The sequence below is a fragment of the Dipodomys spectabilis genome, unplaced genomic scaffold (genome assembly GCF_019054845.1).
Source record: "Dipodomys spectabilis isolate Male_0828 unplaced genomic scaffold, ASM1905484v1 ptg000177l, whole genome shotgun sequence".
NCBI classification, from domain to species: domain Eukaryota; kingdom Metazoa; phylum Chordata; class Mammalia; order Rodentia; family Heteromyidae; genus Dipodomys; species Dipodomys spectabilis.
In genome coordinates this window covers 1,655,604-1,682,133 of record NW_024870854.1, presented here as the reverse complement: position 1 = coordinate 1,682,133, position 26,530 = coordinate 1,655,604, and the positions used below count along the sequence as shown (strand labels likewise).

Sequence of the window (26,530 nt, the reverse complement as noted above, 5' to 3'; positions counted from 1 at the left end):
CAGACTCTTAGCAAATCTTATCAGAAAAAGAAGAGAACAAACCCAAATAAATAAACTCAGAGATGAGAATGGAAACATCATCACGGAAACAATCAAGATTCAAAACATCAAAAGGGAATATTTCTCAAACCTGCATGCTAATAAGTTTGAGAACTTAACAGAAACGGACCTTTTTCTAGCAAATATTGACATGCCAAAACTTAACCAAGACGAGTTAAACCATCTTAACAGGCCCTGAAATAGAAAGCACTTAAATAGAAACAGCAGTAAGAGACCTCCTAGCTAAGAAAAGACCAGGACCAGATGGCTTTACAGCAGAATTCTACAAGGCCTTCAAAGCAGAGCTCACACTAATACTCCTCCAACTATTCCATGAAATTGAAGAGAAAGTTCACTACCGAACACATTCTATGAAGTCATCATATCCCTCATCCCAAAACCAGGCAGGGACTCATCAAAGAAAGAGAACTATAGACCCATTTCTTTGATGAACATTGATGCAAAACTTCTCAACAAAATTTTGTCCAATCCAAGTCAACAACTCATCCAAAAAATCACACAGCATGATCAAACAGGATTCATTTCAGGATGCAAAGCTGGTTCAATATACACAAATCAATTAATATTATTCATCATATCAACAGGAGTAAGAATAAGAACCACATGGTTATCTCAATACATGCAGATTAAGCATTCGACAATATCCAACACCCCTTTATGATGAAGGTTTTGGAAAAATTATGAATCCATGGAACATTCTTCAATACAATAAAGGCTGTATAGGACAAACCTACAGCCAGCATTATACTTAATGGTGAAAAACTAAAGCCATTTCCTCTTAACTCAGGAACAAGACAAGGATGTCCAATCTGTCCACTTCTTTTCAATCCAGTATTAGAATGCCTAGCTACACCAATAAGAAAAGATGCAAACATAAAGGGGATCCAAATAGGGAAAGAAGAAATAAAATTGTGCATCTTTGCATGTGACACCTTCGATCATCTTAGGCTGGGTTGCAGCCTCTGTACCCACAGTTCATCCTGAGATCCTAGGAATCGAATTCAAATCTTGGCTCTGGCAAAAAAAAAAAAATGGAGAAGTGCTGAGAAGGTAGCTCAGTAATAGAGTCCTTGCCTTGCATGCATAAGGCCATGGATTCGATTCCTCAGTACCACATAAGCAGAAACAAGTCACGAGTAGCGCAATGGCTCAAGTGGTAGAGCGATAGCCTTGAGCTGAAGAGTTGAGGAACAGCACTGAGACCCAGAGTTCTGACCCCAAAACCAAAAAGATAAAAGAAGAAAAGAGAGGGGGAAAAAGGAGAAGGTTAAAACTGGGAAGTATTAGAGGCAGTTTTTCATTGTTTGTTCCTTTGCATTGCAAGCAGGGCTCGGAAAGTTTACATGACCTTGCACTGCTGAATTTTGGTGGGCTATCTGGGAAGCCATAGCCCAAACCAGAAACCTAGGCCTGGGGTGTGAATCCCAGGACTCCCACCTATGAATGGTAGGATATTCTAAGAAATGCATTCCGATATACATCCTTATGAATGGAATGTTGTAAAGTAACAATTACATTATTGTATGGTTATATTATAAAATTATACACAATAATTATACTATATTGAATAATTTTCAATTAATACTTTGTTATGTATTCAACCATAATACTTCAATACAGGAAGGAATAATTTATTGATAAGTGGTAGTAATATAATATATATAATTAAATAATATACAGACATCTCTGTCTTGTTTTATACATATATATATATATATATATATATATATATACATATATATATATGTTACAATCTACATATCTATTTCTACACTTGTCATTCCTGGAGCTCAGTGGTAGAATGCTCGCCTCGAATGTATGAAGACCTGGGTTCAATTCCACACTATTACATGCACAGAAAACCCGGAAGTAGTGCTGTCAAGCAGTTGAGGACTGGCTTTGAGCATGAAGGCTTAGGGACTGTCTAGGCCCTTACCTCAAGCCCCAGGACTGGAACCAAAAACAAGTTAGAATGTTCTGACTCCAATTATAGAAAGGCAGGATTTCAAATACCTCATCACAGAGCAAGCTGGGAGTCTGAAACTGACGGCTGTCATCTAACCTAACTTATCCAGAGGTCAATAGCTGCAGCCCAGCATCATGGAACCAGACACTGACGGCTCACCACTAGCTGCTCAGGGGGTGAGATCAGACACTGGGGGTTGAAAACTCAGCCCTGGGACAAAGTCTGGTAGACTCTGAGCTGTGCCTAAAAGTGGTAGAGATCTAGCCTTGAGGAAAAGATCTTAGGACAGTCCCTCCAACCTATGAGAGGCTGATGACTCTCCCTTACAAAACACCCCTTTAAACCATTAGATGTGAACTTGTGCAGTTTGTGGCATGTATCTGAAACAACGGTGATACTGATGAAAGCACCCTAATTCTAATGACAGTTTGTGGGATATAGCTATGTGATGAGTCCTTCCTGGGGTGCTGGGTGTTGAGTACTTCTGGGTTGTCCATAGGGTATTGAGTGCTGAGTCCTTCACAGGGTGCTACGTGCTAAGTCCTTCACGAGTTGTATTCTTTAATCTGGTCCTTATAAGAGCTACACAAGTGAGATGAATGTGCAGATGAGAAAGTTGAGGCTCAGATATGTCCCCAAGGCAGGGCCAAATTTATGTATGTACTAAACTCTAGTGACTTGTCTCCTGCAGACAATTGTTTTGGTTTAGGTTTCTCCATCATGAACCTTGAACGCAGAGCATAGGCGCTGACTTTCTTCTTGGGCTCATGGCTAATTTTCTACCATGCTGAGCCAAGGACCCACTTGCAGCAAAGTGTCATGGCTTAGATGTCTTTAGCTGAGGTCTATCATTCTGCCTGCTCAGGAAGCTGAGGATCTCATTTCAAAACTATCCAAGATCACGGTCCAAAGACAGCCTTGGCAGGAAATTCCTTGAGATGGTTATCTCCAATAAACCACCAGAAAGCCTGAAGGGGCATTGTAGCTCAAGTGGTAGTGTGCTAGACTGAGATGAAGAGCTCAGAGACAGCACCCAGGCCCAGACTTCAACTCCTCCAATTTACAAGAAAAGAAAGAAAGAAACCTGGAGTGCTGGGAATGTTTCTTAGGGGTAGACTGCTTTGTGTGTGTGAAACCCTGGTTTGAATCCTCAGTACCACATCCCTAGAAAAAAAGCCTGAAGTGGCTGTGTGGCTCAAGTGGTAGAGTACTGTCCTTATATAGCAGAAACTCAGGTACAGTGGTTAGGTCCATAGTTCAATCACCAAGACGATGTATGCGCACACACACACACGGAGGCACCATTGCCAATAATGAATCATTTCATTGTGTTCAGCTCCCTAATTGCCTAACAGAAGGACTGTTGGATTAATGGTAGCAGGTTGTTTCAACACTGAAACATAGTCTTACAAAGACAGGATGAGTGTAGGGAACTTGGTCTGCCATGGCAGGTGGCACAAATGAAAGCTTCCAGTCAAAACAGAGCACAGGGGACAGAGATTGCTTGTTGTACAAAGAGGTCTTTTTTTTCCTAACAGCCTTAACAGCCTGAGCACACTCATCCTCACTAATTGGCTTGGATGAATTGTTTGTTATCCAGATGCACAGGAGTGAGGCTTTTTGTCTGCCTGTTCCAAGAATGAGGCAGATTTCCTTCAGCAGCCTGGGGTATGGGGACTCCCTCAGGTTAACTGGGAACAGTGCTGGGATCCCCGGATCATGCACTGTCTTGAATGCACACTCTGTGCTAAAAATTCATTCTATTCAAAGCAAATTTCCTAGCTAGGTGCCTTTCTGAATAGCAACTCTGGATCTTCACAAATTCAAATACATGTATACATACACAGACACATGGAGTTACTGGCTCTTTTTTTGTGGCAGGTCCTGAGGCTGGAACTGTGAGTCTAGACATTTTCCCTGATCTACTTTTGCTCAAGTAAGCAAATGCTTCCTTGTGTCTTAAACCATGATTACCCTAGGTTGGGATGCAGCTTTTACACCCACAGATGATTCAGGGATCCTAGTACCCGAGTTCAATTCCCAGCACTGGCAAAAATACAGCAAACCAACAAAAATGGAGAAGGAAAACTAGGTAATTTTACACAACAGGTTTACTTTTGTTTCCTTGGCACTGTGACCCTCCTAGGGCTCAATGACTTGGCTTGAAAATTGTACGTGACCTTGCATGGATGAAGGATGGGGGGCTGTCAGTGAAGCATGAGTCCAACCCAGATACCTAGGCCCTGAGATCGATCCTAGGCCTGCCACCTACATATGGCTGAAGATCTTAGAAACTTGTTCCTATCTATAGGAATACTAATAGAATGTTTGAAATGTACTAACTGAATTACTAATTAGATACTCATTCCAGTATAAGATTGTATGCAATAAATATAGGTTATTGATTAATTCTTTATTTAGTATACCGTGATTAATTAATGGAGGCATAATTTTACACCATATAATTGGTAGTAATAGAATATGTAAAAATAAGATATAGACATCACTTTTTGTATAAGATTATACACTAGAATCTACATAAATGTCTGTCTCTGTATAACTTTGTAGATGCATATACATTTATTAATACACACACACACACACACACACACACACATTGCACTCTAAGCATCTATCTGTTTATATATTGGCCATTCCTAGGCTTGATCTCAGGTCCTCAAATTTGCCCAGTAACTTCACTTGCATCAGACTGGTGTGCTAACATTTACCCTTTCATGAAGGGGGCCTGTTAGAGCCTGAGTTCAAGTCACAGAACAGGCAAAAACTTAAGCCTGGTGGAAAAGCCAATTGTCCCACTTGTTTTCCTTATCGGTGAAAGTCCTGGGCCTCAGGAATGATGTAGAATACATAAGCAAGTCTATGTCTCATGTAATAGGATTCAAAAAATGTTATATGTGTAATCATACTCAAATGCATAAGAAACAAATAAAACATAAAAAATGAATACACTAAGCACAACATGAGTAAACCTGTGCATGTAAATATAAATCACGTATTTAAAATGTACACGAATATTGTTTTTGAATTCAGGCCCTAGGAACAAGTCTTTGTTTCTTGTCTCCAACACGGTGATCTTCCCATCCCTCACAGTACTGCAGATTTCCCCAGACCCTGAGTTCAAATCACAGGCCTGGCAGAAAAAATGGCAAGAATTACAAGCCAAGGATCCTCACAATATTTTTAATATTTTGTATGTATATATGTATGTATGTATGTAAGTTTTTTTTTTATTTTTTCAAGCACATGGCTTGAATTCAGGTTGTGGCAATTCTACCTCAGCTTTGATCACTCTAGGCTGGGGTGCAGCCACTGGACCCCCAGCTGCTGATGGGATCCTAGACACTCAGGCCTTTCAGGGAAAACAATGCACAGAAAAAATGTGGCCTTTTTACGTTTTCTTCCTTTGCGTGGTGACCCTCCTGGGTCTGAATGACAATGTTGCAAAGGGTACTGCCCCTTGCATTGCTGAAGGTTGGCAGACTATTAGGGAAGCCATAGGCCCAAGTGGCAACATAGGATCTGACCAACCAATGGCAGGAGATACTAAGAAACTGGTTCCCATCCATAGGAATAACAATGGATTCTTGTCAATGTCACAGTTGAATGAGTTGATCGTGAATGATGCTCGTATAAAATTAGACAGCATGTTTTCATGAGTCTTATTGATTTTATTTAATATTTTTGAAGCATTAAAAGAATATTATTATTTACAGGAATGCAATAATTTCAGTACACTGATTAATTTCATTAATAGTGTAAGGATGAAAACAATAACATTAATTACATGGACGCATAAAAATTACCCAAGAATTGGTAGGAATGTAGTCTATATAACTGAATAATGTATAGACATCTCTGGCACTCTATAAAGATATATATTTATTAGTGTACTGTCATCTGCATGTCAATCTGTTCATATTTTGTTAACTCCTGGGCTCGATCTCAGGTCCTGGGAACAGCCTATCACTCAGTTTGCCCCAGGAAGGCGTGTTCACACTCGCCCATTCATGAATTTGGCCCTGTAGGCCATGAGTTCAGATACCAGCACTCCCAAACAATGAATCGTTGAGTAAGAAGCTGATGCTGACACGTTTTCCTTTTCTGTGAATGTCCTGGGTGTCAGATATGAAGTGGAATACATATGCAGGCCTATATCCTATGTAATCAATGTAACCAATGTTCTATGTGCCATAATAGTCAATAAAATAAATGGTCAATACATAAATAAAACAAAAAAATAATAAAATAACTACACTGAATGCAATATGGAGTCAACATATGTATATAAATATAAATCATATATGTAAATTGTACATGAATACGTGGGGATTGATTTCAGGCCTAAGGAACAGACTTGAATTTCTTGACTTCAAGGAGGACAGATTCCCCTTCCTACACAGTACAACAGTGTTACCCAGACCATGAGTTCAAATCCCAGTCCTGGCAGAAAAATGGCACCTTTATAGTATGTGAGGCCCAATTCTTAGGTATTTCATTATTCCTCCATTTTATGAATGTGATTGTTTACATCTTAATGAAGTATTAAATAAAATCGATTAGTGTCCTATAATATAATTATGTATAATTTTATCCTAGAATCATTGAAGAACTGCCCATTCAATCATGACATACATCCCATCCATTGTATTCATATGGATATAAATGAGTATCTTAGGATTTCCTGCCATTTGGAGGTGGCAGGACCAGGATTCAAACTGTGGGCTCCAGCTCCCACCACTTAAACCTGAGGATAGGGAACTCACTGGTCTGTCCAAGAACATCAGCAAGACCAATGATTAGCAGGCACCAGTGGCTCTCAACAGTCCTTCTTGATGTTTACAAGGCTGTGATGGGAGGATCATTGTCAAAGTCACCCTCAGGAGGAAAGTCCTTGAGACCCCTGTCCAGCTTCAGTGCCAACAAAGCCAGAAGCCCTGTGGCTCCAGTGGTAGAGGGCCAGCCTTGAGCAAAAGCAGCTCAGAGACTGTGCCCAGATCCTGAGTTCAAGGTTCGGGACTGGCAACAAACAGACATAAATAACAATCTGTGCAGCCATGCTGCTAAAGTGGTCTCCCTCTTGTCCCCAACTGAATGGGAAAAGGGCTGGGAGAGTCCCTGTCAACTTGACTCTGCCCATGCTGATTGCATCACAGGATTCTAGCCACACCCCCATTCTTTCATGTTTCTTTCTGACCAATGGAATACAAGAATGGTGGCAACGCCCACATTCCATGATGCCTGGTAGCAACTGGATTCCGTCTTTTAGTACACCACTACCAGCAGTTAAGGAAGGTAGAGGTGGCTGAGTGGTGAGCAAGAGACTCAAGGTAACTTTAGAGAATAGTAGGAAATTTACATGTCCCAGCCCCCTCCCCCCCCCCTTCCTGTGGTGCTGGATTTCAAATCGCAGCCAGCCTAAGGCCCTGACCTGGTCCCTGCCCCTGGTCCTCTGCTCTGGGCCCATATGTCTGCCATGCCACCGCCATCCCTGCTCGCTCTACATGGATCAGATGCCAACAGTGTCTCCCAGCAGCACAGGTGAGTGGCCGCCCCAACACCATTCCCAACTCGGGTCAGAAACCCCTCTGAAAGCACCATGACCCCCTGCTTGTTTCCTCTCCCTGGCTCTGAGGAGCCACCTTTTTTTCTTGTGCATTTCTGAGAAAAAAAACAATATATGCTCAGGCTGGGCTGAGCTCAGGTGGTCCTCCTTTCTGTAACATTTATGCTCCACCAGGCCTGGTCTTCTGTAGTTGGGATGGTAGACATGTAGAGCCATGCTCAGTAATCAGTTTAGATGGATTCTCACAAACTCTTAGTCCATGGCAGCCGATTCTTGACCACAGATAAAGCTCTGGGTAGGGCCACAACAATCGGAACTCAGTCTCTTCACAGAACAGTTATGAGGAAACAAGGGATTTATATAGAGGGATCTCTGGAACATGGCTAGGCACAGAGGGAGTGGCCTTCAGGTAATGTTCTCAACAATTCTGTGAGCATAAGACAGGAAGTTATCTGGAAAGGGCTCAGGTGTCCCCTGTTATTAATGGGGCAACAGGTGTGGGATTATGAAACAAAACATGGCTCTCTTTCATCATTACCCTATTCCCATGAGGAAGGGTATCCTTCACTGTGTTGAGTTTTGCAACTGGGGACAACAAGGCATGGAGAAGCTGGGTGACCTACTTATGATCTCAAGCTCACAGAAATCTAGGCTTGACTTCTCTACCATCCTCCCTAGTTAAATGGTTGCTATTCAGCCCACTTTTTGTAGTGGGAAGTCCACTTCTTGTCAGTCATGGGGCTTGAACTCTAGGTCTGAGCGCTGTTCTGGAGCTCCTCAGCTCAAGACTAGCGCTCTACCACTTGAGCCCACAGCACCACTTTCAGTTTTCTGGTCGATCTTTGGAGATGAGTCTCACAGACTTTCCTTACCGGGCTGGCTATGAACCATGATCCTCATTTCTCAGACTCCTGTGTAGTTGGGATTAGAGTTCTGAGCCACCAGCACAGGGCTTAAGTGTAGTTCTCACTTTCTTTCTCCCTCTCTCTCACATGAACTGGTTGAATGTCCTGGAGGAGGTGGCCCATTTTCCCCATGTGGCTAGACCCCATAGTGGCCCTCTCATTCTGGAGGTGGGCTGTGGATCAGGAGCTGTATCGCTCAGCCTGTTGAAACAGCTCCATGACATAAGCCTCTCTGTGCCCTAGCTAGACCATGACAGTTATTCATTTTCCATCCAGCCTTACTAGACTTCTCATATTGTATTGTTTTCTACATCATTTTCTGGCACCTAGACAAAATTATGATACATAGTTACGGAATCAAAATGTAATGTCTTCTTAAGAAATTCATTTAGGGTTCTGGGAATGTGGCTTCATGGTACGGTGATTGCCTAGCATGCATGAAACCCTGGGTTCAATTCCCCAGTACCACATAAACAGAAAAACACTGGAAGTGGTGCTATGCCTCAAGTGGTAGAGTGCTAGCCTAAAAAAAAAAAAGCTCAGAAATAATTCCCTAGCCCTGAGTTTAAACCCCTGGACTAGCAATAATAAAAAAAAAAGTATTCAAATATTTTTTCATTCATGTGACTGTTTCTAATATATTTATAAGATGATTTCTTTGTTGCTTTGTATGCCCCCCCCAGGATATAACCCCTGCTTTCACTGTATTTAATGTTGGTATAATTTGTGGAGGGGAATGGAAAAAAACAAATCGTTTAAATAGGGATGCAGGTGGATCCATTGCAATAATGAGAAGTACAAGTCGTTATGTTGAAAAATGAACTTTACAATTTTGGCGGGGGGGGGGGGCAGTAGAGATGGGAGGTATAGGAAGGGATAGGAAGGGGAAACAAAGGAGGAGGCAACAATACTTGATAAGAAATGTACTCATTATCTTGCCCATGTAATTGTAACTCCTCTGTACACTATTTTCACAATAAAAAAAAACCATTTAGTTAGTAAATGCAAAATAAAGAAACCATACTTTGAATATGTAATTGCTCCTTCCATACTGACACCTGACAATAGTCCCTAATTCATGTACTTTACTTACTATAGCATACTCTGTTAAAAAATTTTTTTGGTCATTAGGTCAAAGCAAATAATGCCAGGAATGTGCTTAGATGACAGGTGAAGAATTATTCTGGAAATTCAGAGATTCCAGGATTTTGTGTGGTCACTGCTAATCACAGAGAGAAGGATAGTCTAAGTGACATTTGGAAATCTTTTTGGTTAATCATGGTACCAAAAACGCAGAGGCTAATTAACAGTTGTGATAGAATAGAAGGAATAACTCGATGGAAGGATAAGTGATAGTAACTAAGGTGTACTAGAAATTGTTCTAGAGAACCATTTTTGGTTATTGAAAAACTAGTTATCAACTAGGCTTATTCCTCATTGCCTTTAGCATTCTAAATCTCTTAGGCTAGTTCTTAATCTCTGTGTGATAAGTTGTATATCCTTCTATGCTGTTCTTTCATACCTTATCTCTTTTTTTTTCTAAAAATCTCAGGGAACAGGAAGCAAAGGAAGAGGCAACAATGTTTGATAAGAGATATACTCATTATCTTGCCCATGTAATTGTCATTGTAATTCCTAGAAGTTTATGTTAAGTATTTCACAAGTTTTATTTCTCTTAATTCTTAAGAAAACATTTGCTATAATTCTAATATTATTACCATTTTAGTGTTAGGAAATATTTTAATTAAAGGCACTAAGTGCATGGCCCAAAGGCACTAAGTGCATGGCCCAAAGACACACAGTGCTTACTTTCCAAAAGTAAGCAATAAAAAAGTAGGTAAAATCCTCTCCATTCCCTTACTCTCTCAATTCAATATTCATGTCCAAGAAATAATAGCATAGCAATTATTGCCGATGGTAATTGTTTTCTGTCACATTTTGTCTTCAACACAGTGTTGGTGACATTGGGTTATCATGCTCAGAGCTGAGCTCATAAATTGAGGTCTAAAGAGAGACAAATTTCTTCTGTTCCACAGTTCCAGTATACATTTTAAAAAGTACTAAAACTAGCCAGTAGCTGGTGGCTCACGCCTATAATCCTGGCTACAGAGGAAGCTGAGATCTGAGCATTGCGCTTCAAAGCCAGCCCGGGCTGGAAAGTCGGTGAGACTCTTATCTCCAATAAACCACTAGGAAAGCAGAAGTGGCACTGTGGCTCAAGGGGTAGAGCACTCGCCTTCAGCTGAAAGGCACAGGGACAGCGGCCAAGCCCAGAGATCATGCCACATGACCAATAAAAAAAAGATTAAAACTTTTAAATACCATCACTTACTGTCTTTTAAGAATCCAAAACGAAATAAATTCACATATAATCACTCCAAAATGCTTTAAAAGCAGGAGATGATAAACAAGCCTCCATGAACTCAATTTTCTTCTACTTTATAAATTATTCTGAAAGCCTTGTGCTGGTTGGTCACACCTGTAATCCTGTCTACTCAGGAAACTGAGATCTGTGGATAACCGTTGGAAGCCAATCAGGACAAAAACTATTCATGAGATTATTTAAAAAAAAATTACAATGGAATTCTATGCCTCCATCAGAAAGAATGACATCACCCAGTTTGTTAGGAAATGGAAATACTTGGAAAAAATTATATTAAGTGAATTAAGCCAGGCCCAAAGAAGTGAAGTAAGCCAAGCCCAAAGAAACATAGGTCCCATGGTTTCCCTTATTTGCAATATCTAGTATATGTATGAGTCAAGCAGAAAAGGTCAGATAATGTGATGTTAGGAAAATGAACCCTTAGATATGTATTTAAATGTTTTTTTTCTTTAATGCATTTTTAATGCATTTATAAAATTATTTCTTTTTGCTTTGTATGTCCCTCCCCCTGCTTTCACTATATTTGATGTCGGTATACTTTGTGGAGGAGAAGGGGAAAAACAAGTCGTTTAAGGATACAGGTGGACACATTGCAACAATGAGAAGTACAAGTTGTTATGTTGAAAACGAACTTTACAACATTGGTGGGGGTTGGTGAGGATGGGGTAGGGGGGGCAGGGGGAGGCTGGGAAGGGATGTGAAGGGTAAACAAAGGAGGAGGCTGCAATGCTTGATAAGAAATGTACTCATTATCTTGCCCATGTAATTGTAACCCCTCTATACAGTATGTTCACAATAAAAAAGTAATAAAAATATTTTAAAAAATTAATGAACTAGCAAAGAGCCAAGAATGGAGATGTAGCTTATATAGTAGCTCATCAATCTAGAGAGGAATGGCCTAGTGAGACCTTGGTGCACTGAATTCAAACTCTGAGAATGAAAATGCGCAGGCACGCACACACACACACATACACATACACACACATTTATTCAAAATATCTTCATATCAGTATTTTGCATTAATTTCTTTGTTAACGATATTACATGGGTAAAATAGGGGAAATATTCTCTTCCATCCGAGAACATTTTTATATTTTTTATTGTAAAAGTACTGTACAGAGTGGTTACAGTTACATGAAAAGGTAATGAGTACATTTCCTATCAAGCATTGTTACCTCCTCCTTTGTTTTCCCCCGCGATCCCTTCCCTCCCACCTCCACAAGTACACTTCCCTCCCCTCCCCTCCTAAATTGTAAAGTTCATTTTTCAACATACTCTCTTGTGCGTCACATTGTTGCAATGGTCATACTGTATGCTTATTTAAGCCTTTTGTTTTTTCCCTTTCCATCCCCAAGTTAGAGAAGTGTACATACGAGATGGAAGTGCACCAACATCAGATACAGTGAAAACAGGGGTTTAACTGTGGGGGATGCACATATAAAAAATCACATCGTACATTAGAAATATATTAGAAACCACAGGAAGAAATAAAAAACCACTTGTGTCCTTATCATGGGGTTCATTTACCTTAACATAATCTTATCTAGTCATATGCACATGCTTTTGACCTTTTTTTTTAAATTGTGAAAATACCATACAGAGAAGTTACAATTACATGGAAAAGGTAATGAATACATTTTTTAGCAAGCATTGTTGCCTACTACTTTTTTTCGCCTTACCATACCTTCTTTGCTTATCCCAGACATACATTAGTTATTGCAAATAAGGGATACCATAGGACCTATGTTTCTTTTTTTTTTTAATTCTGAAAATGCCATACAGAGGGGTTACAATTACATGGGTGAGTTATTGAGTACATTTCTTTTATTTTTATTGTGAGAATACTGACAGAGGAGTTACAATTACATGGGCAAGATAACGAGTACATTTCTTATCAAGCATTGTTGCCTCCTCTTTGCTTCCCCTTCCCATCCCTTCCCATACTCCCCCACTTCCCCCATCCGGTCCTCCTCCCACCAAAGTTGTAAAGTTCATTTTTTGACATAATGACTTGTACATCTCATTGTTGCAATGGGTCCACTTGCTCCTCCTTTGATTCCCCTTCCCATCCCTGCCCATCTTCCACCCCCCACTCCCACTAACCCCTCCCCCACCCCAGTCCCCGCACTGTCCACATCCCTCAACCCCCGGCCAAAATCATTTTTTGACACTACGACTTGTTCATCTCATTGTTGCAATGGGTCCACCTGCATCCCTATTTAAACGATTTGTGTTTCCCTTCCACTCCACAAATAGTACCAACATCAAATACAGTGAAAACAGGGGCTTTAGCTTGCAGGAGGAACATACAAAGCAACAAAGAAATGATCTTATAAATATCTTAGAAACAATCGCAAGAAAGAAAAACCATTTGAATCCTTATCTTGGGGTTCATTTTGCCTAACATCAACTTATATGATGTTTTCTACTTGTAGCAGACACATACTAGTTATTGAAAATAAGGAAACCATGGGACCTATGTTTCTTTGGGCCTGGCTTACTTCACTTCTTTGGGCCTGGCTTAATTTACTTAATATAATTTTTTCCAAGTCTTTCCATTTCTTAACAAACTGGGTGATGTCATTCTTTCTGATGGAGGCATAGAATTCCAGTACACACACACACACACACACACACACACACACACACACACACACACACACATTTTCTTGATCCATTCGTTTACTGTGGGACATCGGGTTTGGTTATATATCTTAGCTTTGGTAAATAATGCTTCAATGAACATAGTTTTGCTGGTAGTTTTAGTATGGTCTTTTTTGTGATCATTTGGGTGAATGCCCAAAATGGGATTGCTGGGTGTTAGGGGCGCTCTATGTAGTCTTTTGAGGAACCTCCATACTACTTTCCAAAGTCTTTGAACAAGTTTAAACTCCTAACAACAAGGCATTAAGGTTCCCTTCTGTCCACATCCTATCCAGCATCTGTTCTTTTAAAAATCTGGAATGCTTCACAAAGTCGAGTGTCATCCTCAGTCAGGGGCTATTCTTCTCTTTATTGTTCCAATGTTAGTGTATGTGCTACTGAATTGAGCACAGAACAATTTTATATATAAAGTGTAATTGATTTTCTTAAACTAGACAATTCCACAAAAATTAAATTCAAAAGAATTGTTGTGAAATTTTAGAATCATGTATTTCTTACATAAGAACACATTTAAGAATAAAGTCAAGATTGATATGTCCAAAACAAAATAATTCCATATATTTGTTGTTCAACGGATGTGTAGGAGGAGGAATTCAATTTTTCTGTACAAGGAACCTGCCATAATGAACACTATAGAAAGTGTTAAAGTTTGTTAAAAGTTTTAATGTTTTAAATATGTTCAATTTTGGGGATTTGCTCATATATGCCAAAATTAAGACTATTTAGCACGCTGTAAAACTTTTCCATAAAGCATTTAAGATTCATGGTAGCAGTCATATACTACTAAGTATGTACATTTCAGAGTTTATAGAAACTTTACTAATGAGAAATTGAAAAGTGTTTGTGTAAAGAAGCAGAGTGAAGATTTAAGACATTAACTTCACAGTTTCTGTTAAAATTTAAGGGATTCCTTACTTTATATGTTAGCGAGGAATAAATGATGGTATAAGCCATATACAAATGATGAGATGAACCATAAATAATAATCTTAGTGGGTAACTTTAAAGGCTAAACATAGTCTATAAAATTCTTGTTGAACATCATAGACTTAGGCAGTTTTAAATGTACAGCAATATGAGAAAATAATAAATTGAATATGTAGCACATTTCAAATACTAGAAATAGAGGTAAATGTTTTGTTTTTTATTTTATTAATCATTAATATTTATGTATTGGTTTTCCTTATTTGTAGCATTGCTTTCCTTGTTATAATATAATACAACTTTTTGTAAGTCATCATTAGGAAATACTTTGAGAGTGTTATTGGGATGGCCACACTGTTTTTTATAGGTATATGTCAATTTATAAAGAGCAAAATTAATGACAAAACATTGATTAAAAATTTTATCAATTAGAATCTGAATCAGGAGTGTTGATAAATGTCCACACCTAAAATCTAAGACCTAGACAGAAGCACTAGTGTTACAATGTTGAGCACACAAAAGTGAGAAATTGTATTTTGTTTTGTATTTATTTTTGTAGGTTGTGGGGCTTGAACTCTGGGTCCGGGTGCTGTCTCTCAGCACTTCAGCTCAAGGCTATTGCTACTACTTGAGTCACAGCATCTCTTCCATCTTTTTCTGCTTATGTGGTGCTGAGGAATCAAACCCAGGACCTCATGCATGCAAGGCAAGCACTCTACACTGGACCACCCTCCCAGCACCTGAGAGACTGTATTTTAAAAAATCATCTAAACAACATTTACTTTCTGTTTTGGGTTATATAATGAAATAAAGAATATCTTTTTATATTTTTGAATGGTCATACTTCTAAATTTATATTAAATTCAGCCACTTTACCCTTTTCAAAGTCATGTAATATCTCTGAGAGTTTGCTTCTGTAAAGATTGTTTTTGCATTGATTATTTATTCTGAGTCATTTTTACTTTTTATCAAAAATACTTTATATTTTATGGTTTTTCGTGTTGTTTTTTTTAAGTGTGAAAATACCAGACAAAGTGGTTACAATTACATGGGCAAGGTAATCAGTACATTTCTTATCAAGCATTGTTGCATACTCCTTTGTTTCCCCTTACTATCCCTTCCCATCTCACCTCTCTTATGTCCCGTTTCCCCCTCTGCCTTTCCCCCATCCAAAGTTGTAAAATTTGTTTTTCGACATAATGTCTTGTATATCTCATTGTTGCAATGGGTCCACATGTATCCATATTTAAAAAAATTTTTCCCTTCCCCTCCACAAATTATACCAACATCAAATACAGCGAAAACAGGTGTTATACCATGCAGAAGGGACATAAAAGTAACAAATAAATCATCTTATAAATATGTTAGAAATAATTACAGAAAAAAAAATTGAATTCTTATCTTGGGGTTCATTTCACCTAACATCAACTTATCTAACAATTTCTGCATGTCTCAGACATACACTAGTAATTGCTAATAAGAGAAACCATGGGACCTCTGTTTCTTGGGCCTGGCTTACTTCACTTAATAAATTTTTTTTCCAAGTTTTCCATTTCCTAACAAATGGGGCAATATCATTGTTTCAGATAGAGACATAGAATTCCATTGTGTATATATACAACATTTTCTTGATCCATTCATCTACTGAGGGACATCTGAGTTGCTTCCATATCTTAGCTATGGTAATGCTGCAATAAATATATCTGTGTGGTAGCTTTAGTATGGTCTTGTTTGTGATCATTTAGGCAAATGCCCAAAAGTGGGATTGCTGGGTCATAGGGGAGCTCTATGTAGAGTCTTTGTAGGAACCTCCATACTATTTTCCAAAGTGGTTGAACAAGATTACACTCTCACTAGCAATGAAGTAAGGTTCCCTTCTGTCCACATCCCCTCCAGCATCTGTTGTTATTAGAGTTCTTGATTATAGCCACTCTAACTTGGGTGAGGTGAAATCTCAATGTTGATTGATTTGCATTTCTTTTATGGCTAGGGTGGTTGAGCATTTCTGCATGTCTTTATTGGTCACCCTCCTTTCCTCTTCAGAGAAGTTTGTCTTTATGTCTTTAGCCCACTTATTTATTGGGCAGTATTTTCTTTGAATATTTGTTGTTGGAGGATTTAATTTTTTGATTTCCAGATCTGTTTTAGATGTGAAACCCTTGTCGGTTTTATGGCTAGTGAAGATCTTCTCTGATTCCGTGGGATTTCTATTGATCCTGCTAGCTATGTCCTTTGCCATGCAGAAGCTCTGCAACTGCATGCAATCCTATTTGTCCAAACTTTCATTTGTTGTGCTTTTGCGTTTCTTTTCAGAAAATTTCAGCCTTTGTTAAGGAGACCTAGGGTTTCTCATATTCCATCCTGTAATATTTTCAGAATATCTGCTTTGACTCTGAGGTCTTTGATATATTTGGAGTTGATTCTGGTACAGGGTGATATATAAGGATCTAATTTTCTACAAGTGATTAACCAATTTTGCCAGTACCATTTACTCAACAGCCTTTCTTCGATTTTATCTTTTTAGATCCTTTATCGAATATTAGATGATTATGGGTCTGTAGGTTCATTTCTGGGTTTTCAATTCTATTCCATTGTTCCTGAGGTCTTTTCTTGTGCCAGTACAAAACTGTTTTAATTACTATGGCTTTGTAGTAGAGTTTGAAATTTGGTATTGATATTCCTCCAACACTGTTCTTTCTGTTAAGGATTGCTTTTTTCAATTGGGGGTCTTTTGTTGTTCCATATGAATTTTGGGATTGCCTCTTCTATTTCCTTGAAGAATGCGGTTGGAATATTGATAGGTATGGCATTGAACTTGTAGATAGCCTTGGGAAATATTGCCATTTTCACAAGGTTCATCCTTCCTATCGAGGAGCATGGGAGGTTTTGCCACTTTCTAAGTTCTGTTTTGATTTCCTTTTTCAGATTTTTAACGTTTTCATCATAAATGTCCTTCACTTCTTTGGTTAAGTTAAGTCCTAGGTATTTCATTTATTGTGGGGCTCTTACAAATGGAAAACCTTTCTTGATTTGAGCCTCACTTTTCTCATTGTTGGTATACAGGAAAGCCATTAATTTCTGAGGGTTAATTTTATACCCTGCTATTTTGACAGTTTTGATTTAGCTTGAGTAATTTTGGAGTGGAGTCCGTGGGATTCTTTATGTACAAGATCATTTTATCTGCAAAGAGGGAGAATTTTACTTCTTCTTTCCTTATTTGGATCCCTTTTATATTGGCATATTGTCTTATTTCTGTAGCTAGGCATTCTAATACTAAATTGAAGAGAAGTTAAGAGAGTGGACATCCTTTTCTCATTCCTGAGTTAAGAGGAAATAGCTTTAGTTTTTCACCATTAATTATAATGCTGGCTGTATGTTTTCCATATACAGCTTTTATTGTATTGAGGAATGTTCTATGGATTCCTAATTTTTCCAGAACCTCCATCATAAAGGGGTGTTGGATCTGGTCCAGTGCTTTTTCTGCATCTTTTGAGATAACCATGTGGTTTTAATCCTTGCTCTTGTTGATGTGATAAATTAAATTAATTGATTTGTGTATATTGAACCAGGTTTGCATCCCTGAAATGCATCCTGTATGATATTAGTGTATGATTTTTTGGATGAATTGTTGAAGTCGATTGGCCAAACTTTTGTTGAAAAGTTTTGTATCAATGTTCTTCAAAGAAATGGGTCTATAGTTCTCTTTCTTGATGAGTCCCTGCCTGGTTTTGGAATGAAGGTTATGATGGCTTCATAGAATGAGTTTGGTAGAGAACTTTCTCTCTCCATTTCATTGAAGAGTTGGAGGAGTATTGGTGTGAGCTCTGTTTTGAAGGTCTTGTATAATTCCGCTGTAAATCCATCAGGGATTTTCTTAGATGGGAGGTCTCTTATTGCTGTGTCTATTTCAACACTTGATATAGGCCCCTTACTATGCTTTAACTCATGTTGGTTTAGTATTTGCATGTTGCTAATTTTAATTTGAAGCATATTTTATCTGATATTATTATTGCAACTCCTTCCTGTTTATAGCAGCCGTTTGCTTGGTAGATTTTATTCTAGCCTTTCATTATCAAAATGTTTTTGTTTTTATTGGCAAGGTGTGACTCCTAAAGGCAAGAGATAGAATTATCTTGCTTTTTAATCCAACTAGACAGACTATTTCGCTAAATTGGAGCTTTAAGTCCATTAATGTTGAGAGCTAGGACTGAGAGGTGTTTGGTAGCTCCTGCCATGCTATCCACCTCCGTTGGGGCTGTGGAAACTTGGTTCTTCCTATGGTTCTTGGATTCTCAGTTTGGGTGTGGTTTCTTAGCCATTATTGTGGTCTTGTTGGTTTTCTGTGTGTAGGCCATCTTTAAGTATTTTTTGTAGTGCTGGTTTGGTAGAGATATATTTTTCAGTTTTTCTTTGCTATGGAAGGTTTTTATTTGACCTTCGGTTATGATGGAGAGTTATCTGGGTACAGTATTCTTGGTTGAAAATTGTTTGTCTTTAGGGCATGGCATACAGCCTTCCAGGCTCTTCTTGCTTTAATTATCTCTGCTGAAAAATATGAGATGATTCTAATTGGTTTTCCTTTATAGGTGATTGATCTTTTCTCCTTGACATCTTTTAGGAAGTTATTCTTGGTCTGAATTGATCCTGTGTGGATTATAATGTGACAATGGGAAGTGCTGTTCTGGTCTGGTCTATTTGGGGTTCTACAACCATCTTGTATCTGAATAGGCCTATCTTTTTGTATGTTTGGGAAGTTCTCTGCTAGGATACTGTTAAACAAATTTCCTAGACAATTAACTTCTGTCTCTAGGTGCTCCTCTACACCAATTGTCCTCAGAGAAGGCCTTCTGATTGTCTATTCCAAATGTTGAATAGATCTATCATGTTTCTTCGATTCGTCTTGGATACTTGTATGTTCTTTTTAATACCTAGGCTCTCTTCAATCCCTGAGATCAGATCTACTGCATGGCCTAACCTACGGTTAAGTCTTTCTACTTGGGTTTTTATTTCTTTTCCTTTTAATTGGTCAGCTTTGTAGGCTTCAGATTCTTTGTTGGAGCTTTGTTTTAGATTTTGTGTGAACTTCTTTACTTCCTTAATTTGGTGTTCTCAAATCACTTAGTTGATTGGTTATGGTTTACTTGGACTCCCATTCCTGCTGTCGGGCTCCATTCAGCATTCCCTTTGTGGTCTCTCTGAATTCATTCAGATGTCTGTTTATGGATTCCATGAATGCCTCTATTGATCTTTGTCTATTCTCATACTGCTGTCACAATTCCTGTGTTACCCTTTGATTAGCTTCCTCACGTTCATGCAATTCCTGTAGTTCTCTTTGACTTTTCTCAGCCTGCTCATGCAATTCCTGTGTCTCTCTTCGTCTGTTCTCTGACTGCTCACGCAATTCCTTTCTTTCTCTTTGATTGTTCTCAGCCTGCTCACGCAATTGCTTTATTTGTCTTTGTTCTCAACCTGTTCACGCAATTACTGTATCAATCTTTGAGCAGTTTCCTCACAGTCATGAGATTCCTGTTGTTTGGTTTGCCTCCTCTCTCTTCCTATCACGTTCAAACTGAGTCCTTTGCAAGCTTTCAGTCTTTTCATTCACCACGTTTACCAGTAGTGTTTTTAGTTCTTTGTGGGAACTCTCCTCTGGATTATTCATTAACAGTTCTGTCACTGGATTATCATGAATGAGAGTTGAGATACCCACACTTGCCATTTTTCTCCTGTTTTCCGGCTTGTTCTGCACACTTGATATGAAAGTGACACTAATTTTTTGCTAAAATACTATTTTAAGGCAAGCATCAACCAAAGTCCTGTAGTTGCACAGTCAAAATGGCTGTAGATACAACCTAGTTCAACAGATACAATCTTTTCAACATCAAACAACTATCCATTAATGGGCTAAGAACAGCAAAGACGAATTTTTCAAATCAGAAAGTATTATGTTTAGGAAGAAATGTGGGGAAAAACAGGATTAGAAGTATGTGGAGAGGTTAAAGTAAATTTAACCAAGTCCTAAACTCAGAGAGGGAAAGGGATTGGACAGAATGACAAGAGAGAAATTAAAAAGAAGAAAATTAAAAATGGAAAAAGAAAAATTTAAATTTAAAAAGTGAAACACTTAAAAATTATGTGACTTTAAAAAGTGATATTGAGAGGAGAAAAGGATAAGATGACAGGAGTGGGATGATAGAAAGGAGATATGAAAAACTAAAATATAAAAATTCTTAAAAGTATTTACTTGAAAATTATATGTTATAAAGATATAATACTTCTATTAAAATGTTAAGCCTGTATCTGGGGGTTTAGCCCAGCAGAAGGGCACTTGCCCAGCGCGTGCAAGGCCCTGGGTTCGGTGCTCAGCCCTAGGGAAAAAAAAGACAAAAAAAAGTTAAGCCTAAAAATTTGTGAATTAAGTAATACATTTCTGGATTAATTATGTACACAATAGGGGATAAGTTCTAATAAACGATGATGGGTATTTATCTTGGGATGAGGCAAAACAGCAATTAGGTCACGCAAAAAAAAAGAAAGACAAAAGATATAAAAAAATTAAAAAGGACCAAAAGGTCAATAGCGATTTTTTTAAAAAGCATACACACCCACCCCCCCCCACACACACACACACACACACACACACACACACACACACACACACACACACACACACACACACCTAAAATAAAAATTAGGAGAAGAAGAAAAAAATGATTAATAGAAAACAATTAAAAAATTTAAAAATATGGTACCAAAAAGAGTTCATTAATTTTTTTGGGGGGGGAGGGGTGTGGAATGGGAAGATCCTGTGTCTCCCCTTAGTCTGTAACCAGTCTCTTCGTGCAGTGGCTGGTCTGCTTCTGGTGTTTTGTTTTCCTGTGGCTTGATTGATTTCTTACATTAGTTTGTTTGTGTAGTCAATAAAATGCTCCGCTTTATCTAGGATTTTGTGATCCTCCTTCAGGCTAGTTCAGTGGGAGGGAGATCTGCTTTGAGTATCACGAAAGAGAAAGATGGCTGTTTCCTCTAGTGTGGAGATGCTGTGATGAGGCTAAGTTCTGTTTAGGGTTGAGGCATTTCAGCAAACAGTATCTTTTCCCTGAGGGGCTAGCTCCTGAGACACTCCCAGAGCCCAGCCTGGAGCCATTCTCAAGGTTTACGTTTACTGAATTTCAATTGATTGTCTAGGCTGCTGTAAGTAGGGGCAGCCACTGGTTCTGTTAACCCACTGAAGATAGTCACTCCTCTGGGGGGCAGAACTCTCTCTGCTTGGGCTAGGTGACTTTCTCCTGAGTGGATCTGAGCCTGGAAGGTCAGGTCAGATTCCTGTGACCTGCTAAATGACTCTTTTGTTTTCTTCCAAGGCCTGAGTTGGAGCTAGTTGCTCAGCCTGGCCATTCTCAGTATCAAAGATGATGTCTGGTGCTAGGGAGGGGCAGCCTTCCTTCCTCTGCTCCATGAGGAGTGAGGATGTCAGGATTTTACTCAGACAGGAGTCTTTCTTCCTGGGTATCACTGGTCTGTGATCTTCAGGATGAATTTATCTGCTCCTTGTCAGTTCTTGTTGGTGTTGAGTAGAATCCTCTCACCCAGTGCATATGGCGCTTTTGTCCTGGACTTTCTGTTGTAGATATGGTGGCTATGGGTGCCGTAGCTGCTGCCACAACCACAGCTACTGGCAAGTGCTCAGATCTGTCTTCTTGCCTGGATCTTCCCTCTCTAGCCAAACAATGTGTACAGTGATGGCACACTTGGTGTGATTATCTAGGCTAGTACTGTTCACTGGAACACTAAAGCTGCTTTGTATGTGAGAGTTTGTTTAGCCTCCATGTTTTCCTCTACCATCTTCCTCCGACCTCCATGAAACTCTTTATATTTTATGTTGATTGGTTATTATACAACAATTACTTCCAAATGTACATGTAGTGTCTAAAGATAGCCATATGAATATTCTCATGCAGCTCTTATTTATGTTATGTACTTTCAGTATTATGATATTTCTCTCTCTCTTATACTCTCTCTCATTTCCTCACTTTCTCTTTCATGCTTCATGTCTGCTACTTAGAATTTCTGGTGGTCTATTATTATCCTTCAGGATCCACTGGTTTGTGGGACATTGATAAAGACAATCAGTTACCCTTGACTTATTTAAGAGTTACAACAGTGATGTGGTATTATTTGCCATTCTAAATGGTAAAACAACAGATCTAGGAATTCCTTCTCACTTTTATTACTATTATAAATTTTATTTTCCTATGAATCATTGGGATGGATAAGATAATTTTAACCTGTGACCTAAAAGTACTTTTTCTTTTACAAACAACCTTTTTCTTTGAGTATCAGTGAGTAACTACATGTAATGAAACAAAGCTATCCTATGGAAAGTAGACTGAAGTTGTTCACAGGGATGAAAAACAAGATAATGGGGAATTGAGTACAAAGGATACCCATCATAGAGCACAGATCCTTAAAGTAGTTTACCCTGTACACTTTGTGAGAATGACAATGTGTTAGGAACTATAGATTAAATCACTGAACACTTGATATATATGCAAATATTTTTATATATTTATATATGCATATATGTATGTGCCCTTATATATGTACACATGTATGTTACTATACTCCCAAATACACACATACTTATACTCGTGTATAAATGCACATGGAGAAAGACACATAGTTACAGTCAACACAAGTTTCACTACTTGATGAATATGCCTTAGACGGAATGCTTGGAACCAAATATGTTGAAGATGTATTTGTCTCTAAGAGTTCTTTTACCACTCCTCTTACCTCTTAAAAACTGCTACGTTTTAAGGCATGAGATTCGACTTGCAAAATGCAGTACAAGTGATAGCAAGTCATTCAGAAATCTCAGTAATAAAGGTCATAAGGTGTCTCCCTGCTCCCCACGGAATGCCTGCTCTTGTAGACACTCTCAACAACCAAAGTAGCAGGAGAATATCCTATCAGTGTATATACTATCAGAGGGGGTTAGAGGGAGGATTTGGGTGATGTGAAAGGAAGGGATGGTAGGGGAAAAACAAAGGATTGGGTAACAATGCTCAATAAGAAATGTACTCATTACCTTCCTTATGTAACTGTAACCCCTGTGTACAGTGTCTTTACAATAAAAATATATATTAAAAAGATACAAGGAAAACTTCTGTACTTATGGGAAGTTGTATTTATCACTCAATATCAGTAAGGTATTGGTTTTAGGACCACAGGCATATTAAAATTTTGGATCCTCAAACATTTTACTTGAACACAGTACATTATTTACATTAGAATGTGTCCACAACCTCGTTCAGTGTAATTGCTATGAAACGTTTTACTATATTTTATGTTTGAAATGGAAAATAAAAGTATTTGCACTATCAACAGAAACAATTTTTTTTCAATTTTTTTTTCTTTTTGTCTGCATTTTGTGGATGGAATTGGGAGAGCAGTTTTGAAAAGCTCAAATTTCATCACCAAGAGCTGTCTGCAAAATGTAAAAGGATGTACTACAGCATCTTGAATAATATGGAACTCCAAGGAGAAGTTCTTGAATTGAGACATTATCAGAAACTAACCACTCAAGGAATTTTTAGACGCGCAGCTGCTATATTTCTAATGGAGAGGTTTCATAACCCTTTCTGTAACACAAGTCAGAACCTCATTGAAGTGTACATGATTTCCTTCACCTGTCTGTCAAACTCAGTCATTATCAATCAACATACAACTAATATTGAATAATCCTCTAATAACAAAATGTTGATGGAATGTCCATCCAGTTTAGGCTAAGAGCGTTAACCTAGTAATGAACTAGATGGTAAGTAAATCTGAAACTGTTATAGGCTACAGGAGTTCCAGAAATGGATACTACAGTATTTTTCCTGATAACAGAAGTTGAGGGCAAGTTATTTTATAATGGTTCATGTTAGGGAACAAGATAACTTCTGAGGAAGAGTCAGAAAATTTGTGGGAATCACGGCCATCTGAAACTCATTTCCAGAGTGCAAACTGATTAAAACTAGAGAATTTTTCTTAAACATTAGAATTGGACTATCATTAGGGTGAAAGTTAGGTTTCAGTTGCAGCTGTAGTTAGTGTTAGCATTAGGGCAATGGAAAGTTTAGGGTCAAACTGAAACTATCTTTGAATAACAAGTCATGTTAGAATTAGGATGAATGTGAAATAGGAAACTGCTAATTATATTAAGATTAGGATATGGTTAGTGAGAGGGTTAGCCTCAATATTCCAGTTAAGGTTAGAGTTACAAAAATGGCAAGATAATGGGTAAAACTACAAATTAGTTTTAGAGAGATGAGTTGAATCAAAGTTAGGATGAATAAATCTAATGTATTTTTATGGCTTTTAGAATCCAAAGGCTATTAGTTCTATGGTTAGGGTTGCTGTTCTAATTCAGGTTAGACTTAGACTTAGGTAAGGGTAAGCTGTAAGGTTAAACTGAGTTTTCTGCTAACATTTTCAAGTAAAATAAGTGTGAAATTTAACAAAAATTACAGAGTTTTCCTAATTTTACTATTCAGGGTTCAATAGGGTTAAATTTAGAGTTAGGTTTCTAGTAAGGTTTAGATATATAGTTAGGGTTAGGAAATAGAGTAAAATTTAAGTAAACCTGCAACTTCTTTTTGGAGTTAGAGGAGTTCAGTAAAAGTTAAGATCAGTGGAAACTATGATAGCTTTCATGATATGAAGATTTGAGGTTAATATTCATAATAGGGAATGATTTCATAGTCCAAGTGAGGGAATCTGTAGGATTTGGAGAAAAGTGCAAATAAATCATTTCAAAGACCATGAGTATGTGTTAGGATATATTTTCCATTAATTTTAGGATTGGGTTACTATTATCATCAAGGTTACTCTTAGGATTCTGACCAGGATTAGAGTTAAGATTATGGAAATGGAAGGTTGAGAACTTGAGTGACTTACTTCCTTTGTGTCTGTATATGCACTATTCTAAGGCTTGGACTCAAGGCTTGGGTTCTATCCATGAACATTTTGCTGTAGGCTAGCATTCTAGCACTTGAGCCATGATTCCACTTCCAGATTTCTTTGGCAGTGAATTGGAGATGAGAGTCTCACAGATTTTCCTATCCATGCTGACATTGAACTGAGATCCCAAGTTTTCTGCCTTCTGATTAATGATAGGATTAAACTCATGAGCTACCAGTGCCATGGAAAATGCCTGACTTTTACTGATTGTTTTTACTTTTGTTCAAGATCAACATTGAATTCAATATTTGATAGCATTGTTCACTAGGTAACAAGCTGCCACTTGAGCCATATCTCCAAAAATGATTATCTTAAATAGCTGGAAATCATTAAATTTTCTTCAGTTGATATGAATCATTAGTGCTGTTCTAAAACTTATCCTAAACTTTATAAACCCTAGAGGTGATCTGAGCAGATTCTCATGGTTGACTTCTAATTGCATAGTATTTTAGGGATATGATTTTTTAATTATTATTTTAAGTAACAAATGAGTTATTAAACAAAGCAGTTTCTGCGTACAATATAACTTGATCAATGCCAACCCTTTCAACATTCGCATCCTTCCTCTATGAACCTCTTCCTTCACTCTTCTTAATTTTGTAGGATATTTACTGGATTACTCTCTGCACTTCCCAACTTTTCTCCTGGTCATTCTTGTACTTTTCCCCCTTCACCCCTGTTTTGATTAGCCACTTACATATGATGCAGCAACTCTACTCCTAGGCATTTACCTGAAAGATTACAAACCCGGATATAGTAAATATTTCAGCACAACCATGCGTACTGAATTAGCCCAGATACCCCTCAAGAGAGAAATGATTCAAGAAAATGTAATGCACACACACACACACACACACACACACACAGAGGAAATCCTACTTACCCATTAGAAAGAGTATTGTGCCCTTTGTATCTCTCATTTCTCATTTCTTCTGCCTGGTATCCAATTGTTGTCGTACTGTCCCTGCACTCCAGTAAGTGACACATGCAATCTGATGTAAAAGATTTTCAGAGAGTTCGCTAGCCATAGATTCCTAA

At 38.2% G+C, this 26,530-nt stretch overlaps 1 non-coding gene across 1 annotated transcript; it reads right to left on the bottom strand.

The window, feature by feature from the left end:
• Positions 1–13,850: 13,850 nt before the first annotated feature.
• On the bottom strand, positions 13,851–13,952 carry LOC122120725. Its single transcript, XR_006149786.1, has one exon. It is a non-coding gene; the product is annotated as a U6 spliceosomal RNA (small nuclear RNA).
• Positions 13,953–26,530: the final 12,578 nt, after the last annotated feature.